The sequence below is a fragment of the Ascaphus truei genome, chromosome 9 (assembly GCF_040206685.1).
Source record: "Ascaphus truei isolate aAscTru1 chromosome 9, aAscTru1.hap1, whole genome shotgun sequence".
NCBI classification, from domain to species: domain Eukaryota; kingdom Metazoa; phylum Chordata; class Amphibia; order Anura; family Ascaphidae; genus Ascaphus; species Ascaphus truei.
The window spans coordinates 58,641,712-58,648,484 of NC_134491.1; the positions used below are offsets into that span (position 1 = coordinate 58,641,712).

The 6,773-nt window shown below is 43.5% G+C and overlaps 1 protein-coding gene across 1 annotated transcript in view; it reads right to left on the bottom strand.

Annotated features, from left to right (window-relative positions):
* The window catches only part of EML1 (EMAP like 1), a 100,069-nt gene extending 94,163 nt beyond the window's left edge, over nt 1-5,906 (bottom strand). Inside the window, exon 1 of the mRNA XM_075615106.1 lies at nt 5,884-5,906. The gene's annotated coding sequence lies outside the window, so the exon portion shown is untranslated. The remainder of the gene's footprint in view (nt 1-5,883) is intronic.
* Nucleotides 5,907-6,773: the final 867 nt, after the last annotated feature.

A 6,773-nucleotide genomic window follows, 5' to 3' on the forward strand; every position in this document is an offset into this window, starting at 1 on the left:
ATTGAGGGGAAGGGCATTCCAGAGGGATGGGGCAGTCATTGAGAAAGGTTTAAGGCGGGAGAGGGCTTTAGATACAAAGGGGGTAGAAAGAAGACATCCTTGAGCAGAAGTTTTTATGATTAAAGATGTTGCTTATGGTTTCTATATGATTATGTTTCACGTCATAACTACTGTTATCACTTTTATGTCACGTATTCCCATCCGTTCCCGTTTTCTTTTTGTATTACTATTTAAAACTGTGACTAAAAACAAGTTGTGGTTATAACCCAGCCCTGCCAGAAGCACAAAGCTTTGCGCATTCAATCACTCCCATATCCAGCAGCCTTCTGTAAGCTTTGCAATCTGACATTATTATCCTGGGCTATTTCTCCGCAATACTCCGCATTTTCCAGTTCTTTTTTCTCTTGTTACCCTGATGATGTTTGCTTATGCTCACGTTGGCACTTGGCGTCCAGCCTATGAGTGACGCGCGCCTGGAACACCGCCAAATTATGGGTAAATGGGATTAACCAATAACTCTGCGCTCAACATTTGCAGATCGCTGGATATTGAGCCGGAGGAGCAAGGACAGACGCATTGAAGACTTGGATCAAATAACACAAAGTGCAGAGCACTCATTGTCCAGTTACACTCGGGAAATGTGGTTGGACATGAACATAATGCATTGCCTCCGGGCTACAGATATTAGAGAGGAAACTTAGCTTTTAAATGAATTCAGATAAAAGAAAGCGCATGGGTAATGTGTTTATCTCCTGTCCTTAAAGGCCACCAACAGGTCAGGTTTTAAGGATAACCCTGCTTCAGCACAGGTGGCTCAACCAGTGGTTCAGTCATTGACTTAGCCACCTGTGCTGAAGCAGGGATGTCCTTAAAACCTGACCTGTTGGTGGCCCTTGCGTACTGGAGTTGGCCACCCCTGCTCTAGTCATCTCTTATTTTTCTTTATTATTTTGGAGCAAGTGGTGAAATGGTTAAACTAGGAATTTAAATAACCAAGACGTTTTCCCCGTTGCGGGTGTCTTTGGCAGGGATTGGGGTTAAATGTGTCAATTTGTGTACTGAACATACAATATATAGCCTTGGAAGTGGAACTATGTATCAATGCTTCCCTGGTACAAAACAAAATAGCATAAGGCTTGATTATTCCAAGAGCTGCAGGGCGGCAGCGCTATCCTGTGATGTCACTCTGGGCTGCCGCCGAGCGGCATCTTGATTATACCAGGGAGACAGGCGAGGAGAGTAGCAGAGGACGCTTGGAGGCGTGGCCATGAGCGGTTTGCCCTCATTGGATGAACTGCTCACGTCACGCGACCGTCGCCGACCAATAACAAAATCCTCTTTCTCCTCTCCAGTCGTCCGCCCTGCAGCTCCAGGCGGCGTGCACGCCGCGACAGGTATATTTACTTGAATTGGATTGATGTATTTAGTTTTTGTGCCGTGCGGCGCCATGCGACGCCGCCGGCATTTTTCGGTATAATCACAGCCCAAGGCCTAAGCGGCAGCGTGATCCGTTGACATCACCCTGCGCTATCTTGAACATACAGGGGAGACAAGAGAGAAGAGGGAGGAGACAGGGAGGTGTGGCGGAGGCGTGGCCTTGAGCGGTTCACCCTCATTGGCTGAACCGCTCACATGACGCGGCCGTCGCCTCAAGAACACAATTTTGAAAGTCTCCACGCGGCTGACGCTTTGCAGTATGCGCGGCGCGCTGGGTATTAATTACATTTGATTACGGCAATTTGTTTTTCAGCTGCGCGGCGTCACATGTCCGGCGACTTTCGGTATAATCACGGCCTAAGATTTCACTAAGAGCAATCGAATTTTATTCTTTAATAAATCCGTGGCTGTTCTCCGTGAGTTATTGCGCCAGGGAACCTGCTTTAAATAGCATTGTTTGCATACCACTGAATGAGAGCGTTACACTGAGGCACAGTGGCATTTGCATCACAGCTGATAACACCATTTCCGAAACTGGCTTTTTATGGTGTATGGGATAAAACAAGTTATGAACGTTGCATTTTTTTTGGCATCAGGGTAAGTTTGCAATTATCACCGGTATTGTATTATCTTAATGGTTTTCAAAAAAATATCGATATCTTGAGCTGGTAGATGTAATTTTGAAGACAAATGAAAGTTATATAAAACTATAGTGATAATGATAAAAGCAGTGTCATATTTTACTTTACCAAGCCATTACTGAGTTTGCTTTACCCGCTCTGTGCTGCTCGCTTCCATCTCAACATGGGGCGTGGACGGGACTTTGCCTGAGGTTATGCATTTTGGGGCTGGTGGTGGGGCACTAATGGCGTTCTGCACAAAGCGCAGTGTGCTGTCGGAAGGAATTAGCACCACACCGCAGAGGTGACCTGGCATTGCACCAATACGGTCTGGTTATACTCCGTGTCAATGTATAGTGCCGTTGCCTTGCTTGCAAAGCTTGGCACCTCCCGGATGGGGGCAGTTGGTGACATAATGGTAGAAATATAAGATTACCTCCCCCATTATATCGCAATGCTGTAATTAACCCATAATTATCGGTGGAGATAATTACCGCATTGCGACTCACCCTATCGCCCCCCGTACAATGGTACCGCGATGTTGGTGATTCTACGCCAAAGCCACATCCACTTGAATTAAGCACAGGAGCTGTCAATCTGATCCTCATCAGAAGTCTGCGAATGCCACAACTCCTACAAGTGTTGTCCCCAAAGAGAAGGTCTCGGGTTGTCCTATTTGTAGTCAGACTTGGCAGAAGCAGAGCGGCATGTTACCTAAAACATTAATAGTTTTCAAGACATTTGCCCCTAAATTCCAATATGCACCAAGGTCATTGACCGCCTCCACTGAGCCACTAAGCTGAATCGGTCTCAGGCTCTCCAAAATAGCCTTCGAGAAGTACAGATTTATTACAGACCAACAAGACAATTACGTGTATTAATAGTTTTACATTGACTTTCACTACCTCACAGGTCTCTTCTATACAGGGGTGGCCAACTCCAGTCCTCAAGGGCCACCAACAGGTCAGGTTTTCAGGATGTCCCTGCTTCAGCACAGGTGGCTCAATCAGTGGCTCAGTCAAAGACTGAGCCACTTGTGCTGAAGCTGCAATATCCTGGAAACCTGACCTGTTGGTGGCCCTTGAGGACTGGCGTTGGCCACCACATCTCCATTAGATTCACTGTTAACGACATACTGCTTGTCTGGCAGCCCGTCTCCAGACAGAACATGTGAGGTGTGAAAACCTCATCTATAAACATGTTCACGTTATTTTTTGACTTGCTTTAAATCGTCTCCCTTTTCCTTTCTAAAGCTGGTTTTATCGGATGCTTTGTTCAGGAGATATCATTTTTTGGAATATTAAGTGTCGGGAGGTTAAAATGAAGCTCCCCCCCATTGTCCAGGGCAGTCTATACGTTTTACCATGGTAACATCCAAAGCTAGAGAGTAAGAAAATCATGATTTGTAACACTTAAAACCCATGAATAAAACAGCAGCTCATGCGATAAGATACCAACATTATAATAATAATAATAATAATAATAATAATAATAGCATGTTCTTGTATAGCGCTGCTAGTTTTACGTAGCTCTTTACAGAGACATATTTGCAGGCACAGGTCCCTGCCCCGTGGAGCTTACAATCTATGTTTTTGGTGCCTGAGGCACAGGGAGATAAAGTGACTTGCCCAAGGTCACAAGGAGCCAACACCGGGAATTGAACCAGGCTCCCCTACTTCAAACTCTCAGTGCCAGTCAGTGTCTTTACTCACTGAGCCACTCCCTCTCCCATGAGATGATTTCATCCCACACACGGATATGTTGGTGTATGACAAATAAACACTAATAATAATGCTACTTGGGCTTTTGGGGGGGATTGCTGTAACAGGTCTGACCACACTCCTTCCTTCCCTCTGTATTAGCACTGTACTTACTACAGGGACACTTAGTGAGTGCGGTGGGCATTCTTCTTTTTTCTCTATGTTTGGATGTTGTGGTGGTGACATCCGGTCTTAGCTGCATCTCCTGCTTTTGTTGTGTTAACGACTGAGCCACTGATTGAGCCACCTGTGATGAAGCAGGGATATCCTGAAAACCTGGCCTGTTGGTGGCCCTTGAGGACTGGAGACAGCCACGCCCCGTGCTCGGTTTTTAGGGGCTGTACGTGATCGTGTATCGCACTAAAAGGCGGGTCATGTCCTGCCGCAACAGAAATAGCGTCACGTGATCGTGTCGAAGAAAGGTCACGTGATACGGATTTCCTGGAGTATCCATGGTATGACCCTCTGGCACTGAAAGGGTTAAGGTCGTATGAGTAGGCTATAGTTGTGCTGCAGCTATGTGACATGATCCTACTGTACTATGTATAGTGCTATATTTTTCTTCTGAGCAAGTATGTATACCATGTGTAGCCTACTCAGCTATTTTTAAATGCAGTTTACTTCTTAGCTTAGGTTTCATGGTGCGGGGTCTGGTGGATTCCCCCTGAGTGTCTATCATGCTCATAAAATAATCAAACAATCAAAACAGTCCAGATTTCATGGCTCTGATGTAAATCATATATATATATATATATATATATATATATATATATATATATATATATATATATATATATATAAAAAACAGAAAAATACCACGCACATTCGGAACTCATACTGTAACATGCTCTGTGACATCTGCAGCTAGTCGCTGCTACATATGTGTAGAGATGCTGTGATTTTTGTGTGACATGGGGTATGGCTGCTTATCTTGGCAGGTTTTGGAGGTATACTGTTTTCCCCATTCACATTTATATGCTTCACTGTAGCAGTTAACCCCTTGAGGATTTTGTCTCTATTGGCACAGTTATATCATTCTCTGTAGTACTTTACCTCTATTTTGGGTGCACATATTTACCTGCTGTGCTTTACAAGTCTTGACAACTTCCTCTCTAGCCCAGTAGAACTATCTTTACTGAGCCTAGTCACTCCAGATATACTGTATACTTTATTACCCTCTCTTGAGTATAAATCATGTCTGTCATGACATTTTTTGTCCATTAGGGTCTGCCGAGGAGTCACTCTGGAGGTTCCCATGCATTTTATTTTTTTCTCTCCCCTATTTTTACAATGTTCTATTAATAAATTGTTTATTATTCTCTGGTAACCTGAGTGCTCCTCTTGGGAATCTTTTCTTGTTGCGTGTGTGTGTGTGTGTTATATATATATATATATATATATGTGTGTATATATATGTATGTGTGTATATATATATGTATGTGTGTATATATATGTATGTGTATATAATATATATATATATATATATATATATATATATATATATATATATATATATATATATATATTAACGAAAAGAAGACAGCGCGGCTCCCATAGCATAATATTGTAATGTAATGGTTAAAATGAGCATGCAAGTGAATCGAGGACACTTACAATGTGCACTAAAATAAATGACATTGAATAAAGTCTTGTCAGTCACCCGGTCGAGCCTCCGTAAATCTCTGCTGTATAGAGAGTCCAACACTCTCCCCTCTCGTGGATGCCTGAAGGATGCGCGCACCCGTTCTCCCCCTGAATGGGAGTCCCGCGAGAGTATGTATCCTCCAACGTGACAGGGTATGGACACAGCGGTCAGATTCCCTTAATGCAGTCCAAAATAAATGAGACACAGAAACAGCTCGGCAACAGGGCAGGACAAGACTCCTCACAATTGCACAACTGAAAGTAAATATACGTAAAGGACAGTGCCAGCTATTTCCCTACGCGTTTCGTCGCATAGAGCAACTTCCTCAGGGGATAAAGCTCATATATGTGTGTGTGTGTGTGTGTGTGTGTGTGTGTGTATATATATATATACAGGCATACCCCGGTTTAAGGACACTCACTTTAAGTACACTCGCGAGTAAGTACATATCGCCCAATAGGCAAACGGCAGCTCGCGCATGCGCCTGTTAGCACGTGCTGAACAGCAATACCGGCTCCCTACCTGTACAGAAGCTGTGTGCAGGCGGGAGACTATAGAGCCTGTTACACATGTGTTATTTACATCAGTTATGCACGTATATGACGATTCCAGTACAGTACATGCATCGATAAGTGGGAAAAAGGTAGTGCTTCACTTTAAGTACATTTTCGCTTTACATACATGCTCCGATCCCATTGCGTACGTTAATGCAGGGTATGCCTGTATATATATGTATATATGTGTGTATATATATGTATATATATATGTGTGTGTATATATATATATATATATATATATATATATATATATATATATATATATACCTACACATACATATATATATGTGTGTGTGTATATATTGTGACATAGTCCAAAGATGTTAGGCAGCTTTCTGCCCCATTTTAGAGCAGAAAGTGCAGGAATAGTTACAAATGATCCGTTCCACAGCTTCCCATTACCTCAGGCAGCTGGATGGAAAATCCAGACCACAGATTACAATGGCTCTAGTTCTCCCTCACCTGCTCTTCTAATCACATGCACAGGTATTTAGAGCAGAGAGGTTTTGCATTTCACTCTCTCTCCTTGGAGCCTGGGGGCTGGGGGTGTCGCTACTCTCCTGCATCCAGTATCGAGGTTGACGGCCTCTCCACGTATGACAGTACCAGAGGATTTGCCTGGACACCACGAACAGATAAGACAAAACAAATGATTACTGCTGTTGCTAAAAGACTGTGCTGTATCTTGTGTCCCTAAATGAGAGAGCATTGTTTTAAGCTGGGGAACCAGTTTAGTTGGCCAGCAGCTGTTAGA